The following is a 21,685-nucleotide window of genomic DNA, read 5'->3' on the forward strand; positions in this document are numbered from 1 at the left end:
TAAAATAGGGCCAGTGCGCACCTATGGCGCACGGAAAAATAATAGAGGGGTGGCTTCATGAGCAAGGGGCGTGGCCACACAAATAATACCAATTCATATTACGCTGCACAGTAGTCTCCATTATTCAAATTACGCCGCACAGTAGCACCACTTACACACATTACACCAGGCAGAGCCCGTCACACATTACGCCAGGTAGAGCCCCTGTCACACATTATGCCAGGTAGATCTCCTTTTTCTCTAACGTCCTAGTGGATGCTGGGGACTCCGTAAGGACCATGGGGAATAGACGGGCTCCGCAGGAGACAGGGCACTCTAAGAAAGAATTAGGACTACTGGTGTGCACTGGCTCCTCCCTCTATGCCCCTCCTCCAGACCTCAGTTAGAATCTGTGCCCGGACGGAGCTGGGTGCATTTTAGTGAGCTCTCCTGAGGTTGCTAATAAGAAAGTATTTTGTTAGGTTTTTTATTTTCAGAGAGATCTGCTGGCAACAGACTCTCTGCTACGTGGGACTGAGGGGAGAGAAGCAAACCTACTAACTGCGGCTAGGTTGCGCTTCTTAGGCTACTGGACACCATTAGCTCCAGAGGGATCGAACACAGGAACTCACCCTTGGTCGTCTGTTCCCGGAGCCGCGCCGCCGTCCCCCTCGCAGAGGCAGAAGACAAAAGCCGGCGAGTGAAGCAAGAAGACATCAAAATCGGCGGCAGAAGACTTCAGTCTTCATATGAGGTAGCGCACAGCACTGCAGCTGTGCGCCATTGCTCCCACACTAACCCACACACTCCGGTCACTGTAGGGTGCAGGGGGGGGGGGCGCCCTGGGCAGCAATTAAGTACCTCCTGGCAAAATAGAGCATATATACAGCTGTGCACTGTATATATGCATGAGCCCCCGCCATTATTTTACACAAAATCGCGGGACAGAAGCCCGCCGCTGAGGGGGCGGGGCTTCTTCCTCAGCACTCACCAGCGCCATATTCTCTCCACAGCTCCGCTGGCTCTCCCCTGCAGAAGCACGATAGAAGAGGGTGAAAGAGAGGGGGGCACATAAATTTGGCGTAAAAACAATGTATACAGCAGCTACTGGGTTAACACTACGTTACTGTGTGATTCCTGGGTAATATAGCGCTGGGGTGTGTGCTGGCATACTCTCTCTCTGTCTCTCCAAAGGGCCTTGTGGGGGAACTGTCTTCAAATAGAGCATTTCCTGTGTGTGTGGTGTGTCGGTACGTGTGTCGACATGTCTGAGGTAAAGGGCTCCCCTAAGGAGGAGATGGAGCTAATGTGTGTGAGAGGGTGTCTCCGTCGACAACGCCGACACCTGTTTGGATATGTGTAAGTGATAAGGTGAATTTATTGCACAAAAGATTAGAGAACAGACAGGAAATCTACACATGTCTGTCTCTATGGCGCAGAACCTTCAGAGTCTCACAATGCTCAATATCCAAAATAATAGACACTGATATCGACACGGAGTTTGATTCCTGTGTCGACTACGATAATGCAAAGTTACAGCCAAAGTGGCAGAAAAGTATTCAATATATGATTATTGTAATAAAAGATGATTTGCATATCACGGATGACTCATGTCCCTGACACAAGGGTACACATGTTTAAGGGGAAGAAAGCTGAGGTAAATTTCCCTCCTCTCAGGAGGAAAAAGAGCGGGAATCTCCAGACAAGAGACTGCAGCTTCCTACAAAGAATTCTCAGGCAGTATCCTTTCCCCACTAGGGCCAGGATGTAATGAGAATCTTCCCCTAGGGTGTCACGTTTGCCCAAAGGGTAGCCCTAGCTATTCTCAGGGGTCCTGCAGATAGTGTGCACATTTTGATACACACTCAGACCGGCGATTGTGTCGGCATGGGTTTATAGCGCTGTGGCGGCGTGGACAGGTACCTTATCAGCAGAAATTGAGACCCTAGTATGTATGTATGTATATGTGTGTATATATATATATATATATATATATATATATATATTAAATATGCTGTCTTAAGAGATATATCATAAAACATGCCCAAAGAGACATGAGTATACTGGGTCCTAGAGGCAAAGCTATGTCGATTTCTGCTTGACGTGTCCTGTAGAATATGTAATGGACCGATGATGCCAACTTAAGTGGCATATGGAAGGCTGAGGATTGTGTGGAGAAGGGTTCTCGGACCTGGTCTCCACAGCTATAGCTGGTAATTCTGATATTTTGCCTTATATTCCTGCACAGCCTAGGAAAGCACGTCATTATCAAATGCAGCCTTTCGAACAAAGAAACAAGAAAGTCCGAGGTGCGTCCTTTCTTGCCAGAGGCGGGGGCAGAGGAAGCCAGCTGCACAACACAGCTAGTTCCCAGGAACAGAAGTCCTCCCCGGCCTCTACGAAAATCCACCGCATGTCGCTGGGGCTCCACAGGCGGAGCTAGACTCGGTGGGGGCACGCTTTCGTAAGTTCAGCCACAAGGGGACTCACTCCCTGTTAGATCCCTGGGCAATAGATACTGTGTCTCAGGGATACAAGCTGGACTTTAAAAAAAAAAAGATGCCTCCTCACTGACGGCCCTGCCGGCTTCCCCCCACGAGAGGGAAACAGGGTTAACTGCAATTCACAAATTGTATCTTCAACAGGTGGTGGTCAAGGTTCCCCTCCTGCAACAAGGAGGGGGTTATTGTCGACCATGTGGTAGTCCCGAAACCAGATGGTTCGGTCAGACCCATATTGAATTTAAATCCCTGAACATATACTTGAAAAGTTCAAGTTCAAAGGGGGATTTTATGGTGTCTCTGGACATGAAGGATGCTTACCTTCATGTCCCAGTTTATCCACCTCATCAGGAGTACCTCCGATTTGTGGTACAGGATTGTCATTACCAATTCCAGACGTTGCCGTTTGGTCTGTCCACGGCACCGAGAATATTTACCAAGGTAATGGCAGTAATGATGGTGCTCCTGCAAATGCAAGGAGTCACAATTATCCCATACTGGGACGATCTCCTCATAAAGGCGAGGTCCAGAGAGCAGTTGCTGATTAGTGTAGCACGCTCTCGGGAAGTGTTACAACAGCACGGCTGGATTCTGAATATTCCAAAGTCGCAGCTGATTCCTACGACGAGTCTGCCCTTCCTGGGCATGATTCTGGACACAGACCAGAAGAAGGTTCTTCTCCCGACGGAGAAGGCTCAGGAACTCATGACACTGGTCAGAGACCTCTTAAAACCAAGACAGGTGTCGGTGCATCACTGCACGAGAGTCCTGGGAAAGATGGTGGCGTCATACGAGGCCATTCCCTGCGGCAGGTTCCATGCGAGGACCTTTTCAATGGGATCTGTTGGACAAGTGGTCCGGATCGCATCTACAGATGCGCATCGGCTGATCACCCTATTCCCCAGGGCCAGGGTGTCTCTTCTGTGGTGGCTGCAGAGTACTCACCTTCTCGAGGGCCGCAGGTTCGGCATTCAGGACTGGGTCCTGGTGACCACGGATGCAAGCCTCCGAGGGTAGGGGGCAGTCACTCAGGGAAGAAGTTTCCAAGGGCTGTGGTCAAGTCAGGAGACTTGCCTTCACATCAACATCCTGGAACTAAGGGCCATATACAACGCCCTAAGTCAAGCGGAGACCCTGCTTCGCAACCAATCGGTGCTGATTCAATCAGACAACATCACCGCAGTGGCTCATGTAAACCGCCAAGGCGGCACAAGGAGCAGGGTGGCGATGGCGGAAGCCATCAGAATTCTTCGATGGGCGGAGAATCACGTACGAGCACTGTCAGCAGTGTTCATTCCGGGAGTGGACAACTGGGAAGCAGACTTCCTCAGCAGGCACGGCCTCCACCCGGGAGAGTGGGGACTTCATCAAGAAGTCTTCGCGCAGATTGTAGGTCGGGGGGAACTGCCACAGGTGGACATTATGGCATCCCGCCTCAACAAAAAGCTACAGAGGTATTGCGCCAGGTCAAGAGACCCTCAGGCGATAGCTGTAGACGCACTGGTGACACCGTGGATGTTCCAGTCGGTTTATGTGTTTCCTCCTCTTCCTCTCATACCCAAGGTGCTGAGAATCATGAGGAAAAGAGGAGTGAGAACAATACTCATTGTTCCGGATTAGCCAAGAAGGACTTGGTATCCAGAGCTGCAAGAATTGCTCACAGAGGACCCATGGCCTCTGCCTCTAGGGCAGGATCTGTTGCAGCAGGGACCTTGTCTGTTCCAAGACTTACCGCAGCTGCGTTTGACGGCATGGCGGTTGAACGCCGGATCCTAGTAGAAAAATGGGATTCCGGATGAGGTTATTCCTACGCTGATAAAGGCTAGGAGGGACGTGACTGCTAAACATTATCACCGTATACGGCGAAAATATGTTGCTTGGTGTGAGGCCAGGAATTCCTCCACAGAGAAATTCCAGCTGGGCTGTTTCCTTCACTTCCTACAGTCGGGAGTGACTTTGGGCCTAAAATTGGGGTCCATTAAGGTCCAGATTTCGTCCCTATCCATTTTCTTTCAAAAAGAACTAGCTTCTCTACCTGAAGTTCAGACGTCTGTAAAGGGAGTGCTGCATATTCAGCCCCCGTTTGTGCCTCCAGTGGCACCTTGGGATCTTTACGTGGTGTTGAGTTTCCTGAAATCACACTAGTTTGAGCCGCTTAAAACCGTGGAGTTAAAATATCTCACGTGGAAGGTGGTCATGATATTAGCCTTGGCTTCGGCTAGGCGTGTGTCAAAATTGGTGGCTTTGTCACATAAAAGCCCCTATTTGGTTTCCATATGGACAGGGCAGAATTGCGGACTTGTCCGCAATTTCTGCCAAATGTGGTGTCATCTTTCATATGAACCAACCTATTGTGGTGCCTGTGGCTACTCGTTACTTGGAGGATTCCGAGTTACTGGATGTAGTCAGGGCTTTGAAGGTTTATGTAGCCAGAACGGCTAGAGTCAGAAAAACTGAGTCGCTGTTTATCCTGTATGCATCCAACAAGCTGGGTGCTCCTGCTTCAAAGCAAACTATTGCTCGCTGGATCAGTAACTCGATTCAGCAGGCTCATTCTGCGGCTGGATTGCCGCTTCCAAAATCAGTAAAGGCCCACTCCACAAGGAAGGTGGGCTCTTCTTGGGCGGCTGCCCAAGGGGTCTCGGCATTACAGCTTTGCCGAGCGGCTACTTGGTCAGGTTCAAACACCTTTGCAAAGTTCTACAAGTTTGATACCCTGGCTGAGGAGGACCTTGTGTGCTCATTCGGTGCTGCAGAGTCATCCGCACTCTCTCGCCCGTTTGGGAGCTTTGGTATAATCCCCATGGTCCTTACGGAGTCCCCAGCATCCACTAGGACGTTAGAGAAAATAAGATTTTACTTACCGATAAATCTATTTCTCGTAGTCCGTAGTGGATGCTGGGCGCCCGTTCCAAGTGCGAACTTCTTCTGCAATACTTGTATATAGTTATTGCTTAAATAAGGGTTATGTTATGGTTGCATCAGGTTTGTCTGATGCTCTGTTGTTGTTCATACTGTTGACTGGGTATGTTATCACAAGTTATACGGTGTGATTGGTGTGGCTGGTATGAATCTTACCCTGGATTCCAAAATCCTTTCCTTGTAATGTCAGCTCTTCCGGGCACAGTTTCCTTAACTGAGGTCTGGAGGAGGGGCATAGAGGGAGGAGCCAGTGCACACCAGTAGTCCTAATTCTTTCTTAGAGTGCCCTGTCTCCTGCGGAGCCCGTCTATTCCCCATGGTCCTTACGGATTCCCCAGCATCCACTACGGACTACGAGAAATAGATTTATCGGTAAGTAAAATCTTATTTTATACATTACGCCAGGTAGAGCCCCCTTTTACACATTACAGCAGCTAGAGCTCCCTTTTACACATTACGGAAGGTAGAGTCCCCTTTAAACACATTACGGCAGCTAGAGCTTCCTTTTACACATTACACCAGCTAGAGTGCCCTTTTACACATTACAGAAGGTAGAGCTCCCTATTACACATTACAGCAGGTGGAGTCCCTTTTTACACATTACAGCAGGTAGAGCTATCGTTTACACATTACGGCAGGTAGAGTCCCCTTTTACACAGTACGGCAGCAGAGTCCTCTTTTAAACCGTATGGAGCAGAGTCCTCCTTTTCTCACATTACGGCAGTCAGAGTCTCCTATTTACACATTACGGCAGGCAGTCACCTTTTACACAGTACGGCAGCAGAGTCCCCCTTTTTACTGATTACGGCAGACAGAGTCCTCTTTTTACATATTACGCGTGCAGAGTCCCCTTTTTACACATTATGGCACGCAAAAGGGAGGGAGGGGGAGAGCGAGAGAAAGAGAGACAGACAGAGCGAGTGTTATACTTATGTTCAGCAGCATCCACCAGCCAGCAGTCCTCTTGTCCTTCCTGTCCTATGCTGCAGCTCTTCGCAGCGCAGGGCACCTGTGGGTGGGTTGGGGACGAACTGGGAGAGATGTCATCTTTCCCAGAAGACAGGGGCAAAGGAGGTGGGGCGGACGAGTTGCAGTGCTACCCGGCTTTATGTGAGAGAGGTAGCTGGGCGGCGGTTTGGCGCGGGTGATATTCACGGTGGGCAAGTGGCCGGGCGGACCCCACACAATGCGGCAGCGGCACAGGCCAGCAGGTGTTGCCAGTGGTGTGCACCCACAGTGCATATGTGCTGTGTGCCAGGCAACACTGGCACGCACCTAGTTACGGCCTTGCCCCAGTCCCTACACACACACACACACACAGCCTGTCCCCTCCAGTCACTACACACAAAGCCTGTCCCCTACACACACAGTCTGTTGCTCCAATCCACGCACAGGACCCAGGACCTAAAGACGAGTGACTACACAAGTGTCAGGAATCTGCATTTTGCATCATGTCACTTACAGGTGCTCTGATGTACTGGCCTCCAAAGGTCACATCCTCAGCGTGGCAGCATTTTCCATGATTGGCTGCAATGTGCAGAGACTCTCTCCAGTGTGTACCCTGCTTGCCATACAGCGTGTACCCCGATGTATTCCCACCATCTCCAGAGTATGGAGGCCGCCATGATACCTGCAGTCAGCTGACTTGGTGCTATCCACTCATGTGCACTGGAGCGCTCACATGACTTGATTCTCCAATCCCTGCTGACCAGGGGGTATATAGCCAGAGTTCCTGCTCAGTATCATGGCCTTGAACAATGCGTCACATCCTGTGAACAAGCTGCTCCTGGCTCCAGTCTCATGTCTTCAGAGATTCCCCTGTATCACTGCTCCGTGGAACTACAGGCACCAGCCATCCAGTTTAGTTGCAGCTCCATCTGCATTCTGCTCCAGCATTCACTAGTAGTCCCCTGAGACTCTCCTGTGTCAGTGCTTTGTGGAACTACAGGCATCAGCCATCCAGTTCAGTTGCAGCTCAGTGCTGCATGGAACTACAGATACCAGCCATCCAGTTTGTTTTCGTCTTCAGCTACAGTACACTCTGCTCCTACAATCACTTGCAGTAAGAGACTCTCTCCAGGTGCTGCATATCATTCTCACCTGTGTGTTGTTACTACTCTGCATCAGCACTGTGCTATTTAACCTGCACTAAAGCATCCAGCTTAAAGTTCAGCTGTCTCTTGCAATAACCTAACCTGGTTCTATTGTTGTATGCAAGCATTGCCTATTGACTGTGTAGCTCTGAGGCAAGTTCCTATCAGTTTCCAGGCCGATCATCTGCATTATCTATTGCCTGTACAAATCCTGTTTCAAGTTACCATCGGTTTCCAGGCCGATCATCTGCATTACCAATTGCCTATACAATTCCTGTTTCTTTCAAATTACCATCGGTTTCCAGGCCGATCATCGACATTGCCAAGTATCTGTGTAAAGCTCAGTTTCCAATCATCATCGGCTTCCAGGCCGACCATCGTTTATTCCGAGTTGTCGCCATCAGTTCCCAGACCGATAAGTCATCCGTTCCTGTTCACCATCGGCTCCTAGACTGACCATCGATAGTTCCTGTTCACCATCAGTTCCCATCACAGAAGTGGAAGCACTTAGTGGACTGGTCTGACATTCGCATTCCCAAAAAAGTGTTTGTAAATGATAACTAACAATTTTTTTTATTTTTTTTATATTACAGGTGCCGCAGAACAAATATAACTCGCACACATACACTGTTAAGTGCTCTTACCAAAAAAAAACTGAATTTCCACTTAAAGGAGCAGTGCTATATCTATATTCAGTCACACAAAGCCTGTCCTCTCCAGTAACTACACACAAAGCCTGTCCCTACACACACAGTCTGTTCCACCAATGCGCGCGCACACAAACACACACCCTGTCCCCTACACACACACACACACACACACCGTCTCCTACACACACAGTCTGTTCCACCAATGCGCGCGCACACACACACACACACACACACACACACACACACACACACACACACACACCACCCCACCCCACCCCACCCCACCCCCCCCATGGGGTAAATTTACTAAGATGGGAGTTCTATTTAAGATGGGAAGTTGCAACCAATCAGATTCCAGGTATTATCGTCTAGAAGGGTCTAGATAAATGAGAAGTAGAATCTGATTGGTTGCTATGGGCAACATCCCATCTTAAATAGAACTCCCATCTTAGTAAATTTACCCCCCTGTCTCCTACACACACAGTCTGTTACACCAATGTGCGCACACACAAACACACACCCTGTCCCCTACACACACACCCCCTGTCTCCTACACACAGTCTGTTCCACCAATGCGCGCACACACAAACACACACACCCTGTCCCCTGCACACACACAACCTGTCTCCTACACACACACCATGTCCCCTACACACACACACAAACACACACACCCTGTCTCCTACACACACAGTCTGTTCCACCAATGCGCACACACCCCCTGTCCCCTACACACACACACACACACACACACCCTGTCCCCCCCCCCCACACACACACCGTGTCTCCTACACACACAGTCTGTTCCACCAATGCGCGCACACACACCCTGTCCCCTACACACACACACACACACACACACACACACACACCCTGTCCCCTACACACACACACACACACCCTGTCCCCTACACACACACCCCCACCCTGTCCCCTACACACACACACTCTGTCCCCTACACTCTGTGCCTCCTGTGAAGGGAACTAGACGCGTATCTACGCGTCTAGTTTCCCTTCGTGGAGAAGACCTTTTGCTGTGCGGTGCGCGATGACGTCATCGCGCACCACTCAGCATTTAAGCGGCGGTACTAATGTACAGGGGGCGTAACTGACCACGCCCCCTGTATTAAGCCATGCCCCATTTCCTGCCTGGGGCGCAGAGCGGGCTTGAACCGGCCCTACACACACACACACACACACACACACACACACACCCTGTCCCCTACACACACACACCCACCCACCCTGTCCCCCCCACACACACACACACCCTGTCCCCTACACACACCCACTCTGTCCCCTACACACACACACACACACACACACACACACACACACCCTGTCCCCTACACAAACACACGCACAGCCTGTCCCCTACACACACACACACACACACACCCTGTCACCTACAAACACACACACACACACACGCAGCCTGTCCCCTACACACACACACACACACACAGCCTGTCCCCTACAAACACACACACACACACACACATACAGCCTGTCCTCTAAACACACAAACACATGCACAGCCTGTCCCCTACACACACACACAGCCTGTCCCCTACACACACACACACACACACACACACACACACCCTATCCCCTCCAGTCACTACACACACACCCTGTCTCCTACACACAGTCTGTTCCACCAATGCGCGCACACACAAACACACACCCTGTCCCCTGCACACATAGTCTGTTCCACCAATGCACACACACACACACACCCTGTCCCCCACACACACACACACACACACACACACACACACACCCTGTCCCCTACACACACACACACCCTGTCCCCTACACACACACACACACACACGCACACACTGTCCCCCACACACACACACACACACACACACACACACACACACACACACTCAGTAGCGCAGTGATTTTCACCTTTTTTTTTACTCGCGGCACACCAAACACTATTTTAAAATGCCAAGGCACACCATCAGTTCTCCACGGAAAAAAAAAACATAACAAAACACACATTGACCTTCACAGTAAAAAAAAAATCCACACATACATTGTTTTTTTGTGTAGGCCAATCACATTGCTCCCCACATGAATCATGTTGCTTCCCACATGAACTCACATTGTTCCCCCCATAAATCCATAAATCCTCTTGCTCCACACAGGAGAAATAACATAACAAATATTAGCCCCTACCGGTCAGCTGTCCTCCTCCCTGTCCCTCAGTGGTGGGGGTTGTTCATAGTGGATTGCTGCGAATACTGAGCAGCGGGCGGTCGGGCAGGTGTTTGATGTGAGTGGGCAAGGAACTGGATGATGTGTATGCAGTCGGGTGGGCTGGCTGGGTGGTGAGACGCGGCAGCCGTGACCTATGATATCACACCCCCGCATCATCAAGGCACAGGTCACAGCCAGAGCATGACTGATCCTCTAAGGAGAGCCCGGGCCAACAGTTCACTGTGAAGGTGCAGGAAGCTGCTCTGGTTCCGCGGCACACCTTGCAACTGGTTGCGGCACACTAGTGTGCCACGGCACACTGGTTGAAAAAGCCTGCAGTAGCGGATCTTGCCACGGGCAAGCAGGACTTTTGCCCGGGGCGCTGACTTCCGGAGGGCGCTGGCGCCATCCAGAGGGCGCCGCACCATGGCAAGATCCGCCACTGCTGTGCCCTCCGCTGCCCGCTGTGTCCCCCGTCTGTGCCTCCTGTGAAGGGAACTAGACGCGTAGCTACGCGTCTAGTTTCCCTTCGTGGAGAAGACCTTTTGCTGTGCGGTGCGCGATGACGTCATCGCGCACCACTCGGCATTTAAGCGGCGCTACTAATGTACAGGGGGCGTAACTGACCACGCCCCCTGTATTAAGCCATGCCCCATTTCCTGCCCGGGGCGCAGAGCGGGCTTGAACCGGCCCTGCACACACACACCCTGTCCCCTACACACACACACCCACCCACCCTGTCCCCCCCCCCCCCCACACACACACTGTCAAAGTCAGAAAAATGTCTCTATGCACGTTGCCATATTTGCACCGCACACTGGTCCGCGCTGCGCATGCGTACGCTCTCCCGTGAAGGAGCATACCCGCAATAGCGTGCACTCGCAGGCGCGGTATGCGTATTTACGGTAGAGTTTATGTAGTCGTAGCGTGCGACTCATTCGTTACATATTTTCACAATTAATGTAGTTTATAGATCATGATCCCTTTGATAGTTTCTGAAAGTTTGGTTAATATAGAAGGTCCCTGTTTAAAGGAATCCCTCTTTGTATTGTACGAAGGGTCTAACAGGAATCATACAGCAGTGTTTGGTACCCATCGGAAGAGTATTTAATTAGTAATATTCCGGTGTTGGTTTGGAGCGTATTAATCGCTCGTGCGAATAGTTATGGACATAAGAAGTTTATGTCCATTTCTATTATTTACACATACTCAGGTATGCGGCGGGAAACCCAGTTTCCCACCCACCTGAGCTGTTGGAAATCGTCACAGCCCACCTGTATGAATCACCCTATGACCTTTTGTTGTGATACAGGGTCGAATTCCTTCATCCAATGGACAATGGGATTGTAGGGACTATGAGATTGAATTGTGTGTGGGGCATAAATAGGCAGGCCGACCATATCCAACTTCACTCTCTCATCAACGGTTATCTGCTGATAGCCGGGAGCTGGATATCGAGGCGCATGCGACCATACCCTTTGTGCGTAAGTTTTCTCTCCGTAATCATTGTCTTTCTGTGAGCCAATTTCTCTCATCTCTCTCCGTCTCTCTCTCTCTCTCTCTCTCTCTCTCTCTCTCTCTCCTCTTTTCTCTTATATCTCTCATAGTATTATAGCATTGTATTGTATTGCATTTAGGTCAGTGTAGTATTGTCTTTTTGTATTTATTGTTTAGTTCTGTGGTTAGGAAGTCTCTGTTATATTGTAGTGTATCACTTGTACTGTTATCCCCTTTTTACAAGTATATTAGATATAATACAGTTAATAGGCTTTGGACCCTAAACCAGTATCTGTGTATTTTCTATAGTGTTAAGTGTTCACTTGAGCGTCGGTAACGCTCAAGCAGCTTTGTAGTTAGTCAGGTTACACAAGATTGCACTTACACCCTGTATTCACATTAAGGTATTCTGTGTATTTCATTGGTATAAGGTTTAGACATAAAGGTATAGCATTGTGAGCGTCTGCACCCCTGGTGACCTCCTCGTGGTCTCGAGCGTAAGCTACGCCATAGCGAATCATTACTCTAGTCATAGCCAATAACGTGTCCTGTGATCACTGGGCCGCGAGCGAACGTGACGCTTGAGCGTCTCGCCTACGGCTGAGCGATCGTTACGCAGATAGCGTACCCTTACGGTACTTCTTAAGCAAACAGCGTACAGTGTTCTTAGACTTCATAAAGGGTTGTTTATACGACAAAGGAATTTAGCATTGTCAATTGGGGGCTCGTCCGATCCTTCTCATATCTGCACTAGGTAGATCAGCAGACATTATCCCTCCAGCAAAGGGTGGGAGGTTGTCTCGCAGTGCTGACGGGATAAGCGTCTGCTTGCTTCGCTTAGATAAAGAGTGCTGAAGGAATCCGGGAACCGGAAGTAAGAACAAAACGCTTGTGTCTTTTAAAACTGTTTTATTTCTCTTCTGTCTTGCATATACACGCACGCATACATTTATCTGCATTTCTTTTTCAATTTCGTATATCACTATTCCTGTTTGCCAATTTTTATAGTTGATAGAAAGTGCTAAAAAGAGATTTGCTGTTATTTCATAGTAGAGGTAATAGTTAAAGTATAGAACAACACACGGTCTGTCTAGGAGACAAGGCAGCCAGTGTGGATTGCGGTAGATGATCAGGGATCATTTACATTGATAAAAGTATATATTGTGTTACGGTGGATCTTTGCATTGCGTACACGTGTCGCTAACAAAGACTAGCGTACGCAATCCAAAAGGCAGACGCACGCAGCGTACATTACGCAACGTAGCGTCCGGTTACGCCCACGTAGCTCAAGTCACGAAAAGTTGAATTAGCGCAAAGCGATAATTAGCGCAAAGGCGATAAGTAACGCACAGCGGTAGATAACGCGAAGCGGTAAATAACGCAAATCTATTTTTGGAAAAATCTGAAATTTAGTTTAACAGATCCTGCTCCTAATTGGTAACACTGTTGGACTGAAGACAATTTCTGCGCAGAAATAGATATAGAAACAAAAGTGTACATGTGTTGAGTGAGTGTGTTTTTATCACATAAGTTTATATAACTTAGAGGTTGAACCAAAAGGAAAGTCGGGTACTCGTCAAGGGACATACGTGTAAGTGACATATACGGTGGCTAGGGAGGCATCCCTGGTTAAATAATATTTGAGCATTAGAGTATAGCGGACCATAAGGTAACAGACCAGGAGGTCATTAACAGAAGGTAACAAGACCAGGAGGTCGTAAGGTACTAAAGAGGTCCGCTATAAAAGTCCAGTGGCACAACCCCTGGGGGCGTTGGTGCAGAACCCATATAGGCCATAAGCTCTTGCTGAAGGAATCGCGGCCGGAAACATCGATTCCATTAAATCTCTCAGTACATAACAGGTAGTGCTTATGTACTGAACGATTGGACCGCACGTAATTGTGTGCAGTAGTTAGTAATCTGACCTAATACCATTAGAGTAAAGTGGTCACAAACGCTATTTGTACATTCTGACGTGATTTGTGTAATTTTTTATTTTTAAAGGGAAGTTCGCTGGTCACTCAGGAACTATCTAGCAACCCCACCTTTACTGGAAAGAGTAAGTGTCCTGCGGGTAACCCTCATATGTTCCAGTAAACAGAAGGTTTTTGGTAGGGCCCTGTATCGAGTACGCCAGCACCACGTCGGTGTGATCAGGTCGTATTGGTCGAGGTGGGCGAGTGAGTGGGGTACTCGGTAAACCGCCACCGCCGGCCTACTGTGGAGTAATTTGGTTGTCTGTAAAGGCTTGCTGAAAACCTTGATACAGAAATCCAAGGAGGACTAAGCAACACCTGCAGACTATGGGGGCCAGTTGCTCAGGTAGGGGGCGATCAACCTTGGTTCAGGTTGATTCTGTGAACCGACCAGTTGGGTCGGCACGATATGTAATGTGTGAAAAATATGGAAGTCACACCGAATCTTTATGTGATGAATGGGAGAGAATGACTGTACAAGACAGGGACAAATTCCCAAGAATAGGTAGCTTTAGTCCAGAAGTGTTACAAAATTTAAGGAGGAGGATATGTCTCGTAAAATCAACAAAGAGACGAATTCAACATCATGATTATTTACAGTTATGGCACCAGGAAGGTGAGATACAGAGAGGTTTGGCTCTGGCGGCAGGATCTGGGGCAGTCAGGAAGCTGATAGCCACAGCTCCTCCTCCACCATACATTGCAGGAGAGAAGTTGATTGCGGAGAGAAACGCACTGGGTTGTAAAACACAAACACTCAGTAACTCTGTAAATGTAAATGATGTTAACCAAGTAACTCATGCAATTATTAACCCGTGCAAGATGTACCCTGTTTTGAACCTTCCTCAGGAGTGTGATCAAGAAGACGATTCAGCAACAATTTCATCTCTCTCTCTTGCGGCCACCATAGCCGAGACCACAGTAGGCACAGCGACACCCACGAGATTAGTGAAAGCCCCTAGCGGAGGGATAGGTGAGGTCGTGTCAACGGGTAAGTACGGCACCATGCACTACACTGAAACAATTGTACCACAACAAGCAGTAGAATCTACACAGGAAGAGGCTGTTAGAATTGCTCCTGTAAGGGTAATAGCAGTTCCCAATGGAAAAACAGATGTGTCTGGAGCCACTCCCATAAGGAACATTGCCATGTACACTCCATTTTCCAGAATGGAATTAAGAACAATAGTGTCCGAATTTCCTGACCCCAGGAAGGACTTAGTTGCTAGCCAAAAATACATCAGGGATCTAGGTAACACTGTAGAACCCAGCAACAGATCAGGACGTTTCTAGGAATGTGTGGGTATTGCCGTAATTGGATCCCAGGGTTTTCCATATTGGCGCTACCTCTGCAGGAAATGGTCTCTTCAAACAAACCTGATCGGATTTCGCATACAGACGAATCCGAAACAGCATTTGAGAGACTTAAGCAATGCCTAACGCAGGCACCAGCACTAGGTATGCCAGACTATGGGAAACCCTTTGAACTATACGGAACAGAAAGTGCTGGGTGCGCAGCAGGTGTACTAACACAAAAACACGGTGACGCCAGCAGGCCAATTGCATACTACAGCGCTCAGCTAGACACGGTAGCGCGATCCCTCCCCACATGCTTGCGTAGCGTTGCGGCGATAGCATTGCTAGTGACAAAAAGCGAAGATGTCGTGCTAGGCCACAACCTCACAATCCATACACCGCATGCGGTATCTGCCTTATTGAATTCTGCCCAAACCAGACACGTCTCATCTGCAAGGTTTACAAGATGGGAATTGGCATTAATGGCCCCAGTAAACATCACCATAAGGAGATGCAGTGCATTAAACCCTGCAACATTTCTCCCAGGTGTGCCTGGTCAGGCACAAAGGGTGGAAGGTGAGAGTGATGGGGAAGGAGGATTTAATGCAAAGGAAGATACACATGATTGTATGGAATATTTGACCCAAAATTTTACCGCAAGGCCTGACATCAGTGACAATCCACTGGAAGATGCAGAACTCACGTTCTACACGGACGGTAGTTGTCATAGACAGTCAGACTCGGGAGACTTGTGTACTGGATACGCAGTCGTAGATGACCAAGACACCATAGAAGCGGAACCGCTAGGCCCACCTCACTCAGCCCAGGTTGCTGAACTGGTCGCCCTAACCAGAGCATGTGAATTGGCTAAGGGTAAGTCTGCCAATATCTACACCGATTCTAGATACGCCTTCGGGGTAGTACATGATTTCGGAGCGCTATGGCGGCTCAGAAATTTCATGACGGCGGCTGGTACACCGATAGCGCATGCAGCTCACATAAAAAGGCTTCTAACAGCGATACAGGAACCCGACAGAGTGGCTGTTATCAAATGTAAAGCACATACATATAGCCAAGACCCAGTATCCCTTGGTAACAGCCGAGCAGACGAAGCCGCAAAGCTTGCAGCTGCTACCCCCATACGGACAGACACCACACAACTGATGGTATTTAATACCATCAACACACAGAAGTTGTGTGAGATGCAGAATTTGTGTTCCACACAGGAAAGAGCAGTCTGGAGGGCAAAGGGATATGGCCAGGAGTCCTCAGGGCTCTGGACGGATGGACATGGTAAACCAGTGGCCCCCAGGGCATACCTTCCATGTCTGGCTGAAGCAGCTCACGGGCTGACTCAAATAGGCAGGGAGGGGATGTGCAAATTGGTAAGAGCATACTGGTGCGCCCCAGGATTCTCCTCTCATGCGAGTAAAAGAGCAATGTCATGCCTTACCTGTCTGAGAAAGAATATTGGAAAAGCAATACCTACAGAACCATCCCATATCCCACCTGCCGGCGGCCCTTTCCAGGTAATACAAATTGACTTCATTCAATTACCCCCATGTCGAAATTTGAAATATGTACTTGTTTGTATAGATGTTTTCTCGAATTGGGTCGAAGCTTTTCCAGCAGCTACAAATACCGCTATGTTTACAGCTAAGAAAATTGTGCAGGAATTTGTATGTAGATATGGTATCCCTAGAATCATTGAAAGTGATAGGGGTACCCATTTTACAGGTGATGTCTTTCAAGGAATGTGTAAGTTGATGGGAATTGATAGTAAGCTGCACACTCCGTACCGTCCACAGGCGAGTGCGAAGGTCGAAAGAGTGAACAGCACTATTAAAAATAAATTGAGTAAAGTAATGACAGAGACAGGATTGACGTGGCCAGAAGCTTTACCCATTGTTTTGTATAGCATCAGAACCACTCCCAGGTCCCCTCTTAATCTGTCTCCTTTTGAAATCTTGTTTGGTCGACAACCGCATGTCATGATTAACCCTCAGGATGATTTGAAATGTAACAATGAAGTAACTGTAAAATACTTAATTAACATGAGTAAACAGTTGAGGAATCAAAATGATAATCTGAAGTTGGTGATTCCTGATTTACCAGATAGTAATTGTCATGACATTGAACCTGGGGATTATGTAATGATACGAAATTTTCTACGCTCAGGTTGTCTTATTGATAGATGGGAAGGACCATACCAGGTCTTATTGACTAGCACCACAGCATTGAAGGTTGCTGAGAGAGAGACTTGGGTCCATTCATCCCACTGCAAAAAGGTTGCTGATCCAGAGAAGTCCCGTGATAAGGAACAGACGGTAGAGGTTGTATCACTGGAGTGTCTGTTCCAGGAGGACTGAGGTGGCACCTGAGCCTTGAAGATCGAAAGCAGCTGTCGACTCCCTTCTCCCTTTTATTGTTTTTCTCCACTTCCCAGCCCCTCTCCCTTAAAACTTCTTTTTCCCCCTTCTCATTCTTCTCTATTTCCTCCTCAAAGATGGACTTGCCCCAAGAGACTGTGATCCGGATTTTGATGTTAACCATGATGTTGACCAGAGCAGTCTGTTCCGGCGAGAGTACCATAGAGGTCGAAAGAGGTTCTGGAATGGGTTCCGATTATGATGATGGAGGCGTAGTTTTCCAAGATCAACCAAACCAACAAGCAAAGGCGAGTATCAGAAAACGATCCGATAGAAGAAATTGTGATGGATTGTTAGCTGAAGAAAATTGTATCTGTAGGCTCTGTGATAATCTGGTTGAAGATGGATGCATAAAGAAATGCCAGTCCAGTTTTAATATCCATATGGACCGGCATCCATTGAGTGACTATCACTCCTTAGTGGGTAACGTATTAAACCAAACAGATTGTTGGGTATGCTCTCAAGTACCTCAGAGTCACAGCAAATCAGGGCTAGTACCATTTCCTTTAACGTTAGGGGAGGTACTTGAGCTAAGTGGTGGGAGACCGGTGGACCGGAGGTTTAACATCTCCAGCCCTCCTAGTTTGAAGCTCCACCAATACCATGTGGATAGGTCCCTCTTATGTTTCAACATCTCCAATCCCAGAAAACCGGGAAATTGGGAAGTGTCATGGAGCAACCTTACCATGACCTTTTCACACAGAGCAGATAGAATGCCTACAGATACAGAGCTCGTACGCCACATAGCCAGTAGAGGAAAATCTTTCCGGTATCGATATACCTTAGGAAATAGGATTACTAGAGTTGGAGAGGTATCACCAGGATACTGTGCACATATCGTACAAACTGATACGTGCATTAAGCAGATGGAAGAATTAGGGTCAGGAGATTTCACCTGGAAGGTTTGTAACATGGTCATGTCCTTCTCCGTCCCTTATGTTCTCCCCGATGATGCATATTTCATATGCGGGAGAAAGGCGTACAAGTGGCTTGCCCCAAACTCTGAAGGATTGTGTTATATTGGAAAGGTATTGCCTGAAGTGATGACTGTTACACATGACAAAATGAAAGACATACACCATGGTGCCCAAGCTCCTTATACTCACACTCATTACGAGCACCGAGTTAAAAGACAACTGTCAGAAAGGTTAGAGCATCCGGCCTCTGATCTTATCCATGAATCCACCGGGATTCAGGTTCTGGTAGCGTTAGATTTCACTCGTACCGCTCGAGGAGTGATGAATTATAGATACATTTCCGCACTCGCCAATTTGTTAGATAATATCACTGAAATGTATGATGACACGTTTAGATACACTGGAAGAGAACTTCAAGCTTACAAAACAGAACTAGTTCAGCATAGGATGGTTCTTAATTATCTTACAGCAGTAACAGGCGGATATTGTGTTACATTGGCAACACAGTACGGCATAAAGTGTTGCACGTATATCACAAATAGCACCGAGGATCCGGTAGAGGTCATAGACCAAAAGATGGACGATATTCTCCAATTGAAGTGGGAATTTCGTCGAAAACACAATCTCACCCTTGCTGCTGTAGGTAATGAGCTGACTGGTTGGGTGTCATGGTTGAACCCGCGAAATTGGTTCTCCGGTTTAGGAGACTGGGCTCAAGGAGTCATAATGGATGTTGGAAAGTTTCTACTATGTATCCTGGGTGTCGTTATATCGATTGGATTGATATTTAGATGCGGGCAGGCTTTAATGAGGTGCAAACAAAGTACAAGAGTGATGAGCTTGAGGAGCGAGGAAACTGTAATTAACCTGGATTTGATTTATGACCCAATGATAGAAACCAGGATGTGATGAAAATGCGATTATACGGTCCGTTTCTTTCACCTGTTTTTCTGCTTTTCTCCAAGATACAAAGACCCCCTTGGACGAGGAAGTTGACGAGACGCTGTACAGACAACAGACAAGCACCAAAGATGAAGTTCTGACAACCTATGATATGGACACTTGATGAACTTTGCCATGGATCCCCAGTTTCCCTAGTACTTTTAAACTCACGCTAGCCCAACATTTTTTGTAAATCTGATGGCTCAGACAAAGCTTGTTGCTCATGCCTAAGGAGCAAAACAGCGCAAAGAAGACGACTCTCAACAGATACCGAACACAACTTCAACAACAGATGTACATTTCCCTGACATAGTGTCATTGCATTTTTCGTAAGTGTTCTTTGTCTTCATCCCTGCGGCCCTCAGGTGACGACACACATGGACGATAGGGAGTACAGGCACAGATGTCAGCAGCCACATACCTCCCCCATTCATGTATCATCGACTAAAGTGTGCATCCCCATTTTGTTACAACTGAAAGCCGAAATGAGCTCGGTAGAGTTTGACAGCCCATCCACAGACCTGTACCACAGGATAAGAAGGAATTCAAATGTATACTTCGCAATACCTCGAAGCTTGATTTACCACACGTACGGCACGATGATACATGACCCTCCAAACATGGACTCATACACACATGCTTCTACTTTCTCACTAGGTCATACCCTTTTCACACCTACTCCTCTCTTCTTCCTTACCCCACCATGGAAATCAATTAACCCCTGACTTACATTTTTCTCCTTAAATATTTTAGAAGGTGGCAGTTATTATTGACTGCCAAAGGGTGGACTGTCAAAGTCAGAAAAATGTCTCTATGCACGTTGCCATATTTGCACCGCACACTGGTCCGCGCTGCGCATGCGTACGCTCTCCCGTGAAGGCGCATACCCGCAATAGCGTGCACTCGCAGGCGCGGTATGCGTATTTACGGTAGAGTTTATGTAGTCGTAGCGTGCGACTCATTCGTTACATATTTTCACAATTAATGTAGTTTATAGATCATGATCCCTTTGATAGTTTCTGAAAGTTTGGTTAATATAGAAGGTCCCTGTTTAAAGGAATCCCTCTTTGTATTGTACGAAGGGTCTAACAGGAATCATACAGCAGTGTTTGGTACCCATCGGAAGAGTATTTAATTAGTAATATTCCGGTGTTGGTTTGGAGCGTATTAATCGCTCGTGCGAATAGTTATGGACATAAGAAGTTTATGTCCATTTCTATTATTTACACATACTCAGGTATGCGGCGGGAAACCCAGTTTCCCACCCACCTGAGCTGTTGGAAATCGTCACAGCCCACCTGTATGAATCACCCTATGACCTTTTGTTGTGATACAGGGTCGAATTCCTTCATCCAATGGACAATGGGATTGTAGGGACTATGAGATTGCATTGTGTGTGGGGCATAAATAGGCAGGCCGACCATATCCAACTTCACTCTCTCATCAACGGTTATCTGCTGATAGCCGGGAGCTGGATATCGAGGCGCATGCGACCATACCCTTTGTGCGTAAGTTTTCTCTCCGTAATCATTGTCTTTCTGTGAGCCAATTTCTCTCATCTCTCTCCGTCTCTCTCTCTCTCTCTCTCTCTCTCTCTCTCTCTCTCTCTCTCTCTCCTCTTTTCTCTTATATCTCTCATAGTATTATAGCATTGTATTGTATTGCATTTAGGTCAGTGTAGTATTGTCTTTTTGTATTTATTGTTTAGTTCTGTGGTTAGGAAGTCTCTGTTATATTGTAGTGTATCACTTGTACTGTTATCCCCTTTTTACAAGTATATTAGATATAATACAGTTAATAGGCTTTGGACCCTAAACCAGTATCTGTGTATTTTCTATAGTGTTAAGTGTTCACTTGAGCGTCGGTAACGCTCAAGCAGCTTTGTAGTTAGTCAGGTTACACAAGATTGCACTTACACCCTGTATTCACATTAAGGTATTCTGTGTATTTCATTGGTATAAGGTTTAGACATAAAGGTATAGCATTGTGAGCGTCTGCACCGCTGGTGACCTCCTCGTGGTCTCGAGCGTAAGCTACGCCATAGCGAATCATTACTCTAGTCATAGCCAATAACGTGTCCTGTGATCACTGGGCCGCGAGCGAACGTGACGCTTGAGCGTCTCGCCTACGGCTGAGCGATCGTTACGCAGATAGCGTACCCTTACGGTACTTCTTAAGCAAACAGCGTACAGTGTTCTTAGACTTCATAAAGGGTTGTTTATACGACAAAGGAATTTAGCATTGTCAACACACCCTGTCCCCTACACACACC

Source organism: Pseudophryne corroboree, chromosome 5 (assembly GCF_028390025.1).
Source record: "Pseudophryne corroboree isolate aPseCor3 chromosome 5, aPseCor3.hap2, whole genome shotgun sequence".
Taxonomy (NCBI): Eukaryota; Metazoa; Chordata; class Amphibia; order Anura; family Myobatrachidae; genus Pseudophryne; species Pseudophryne corroboree.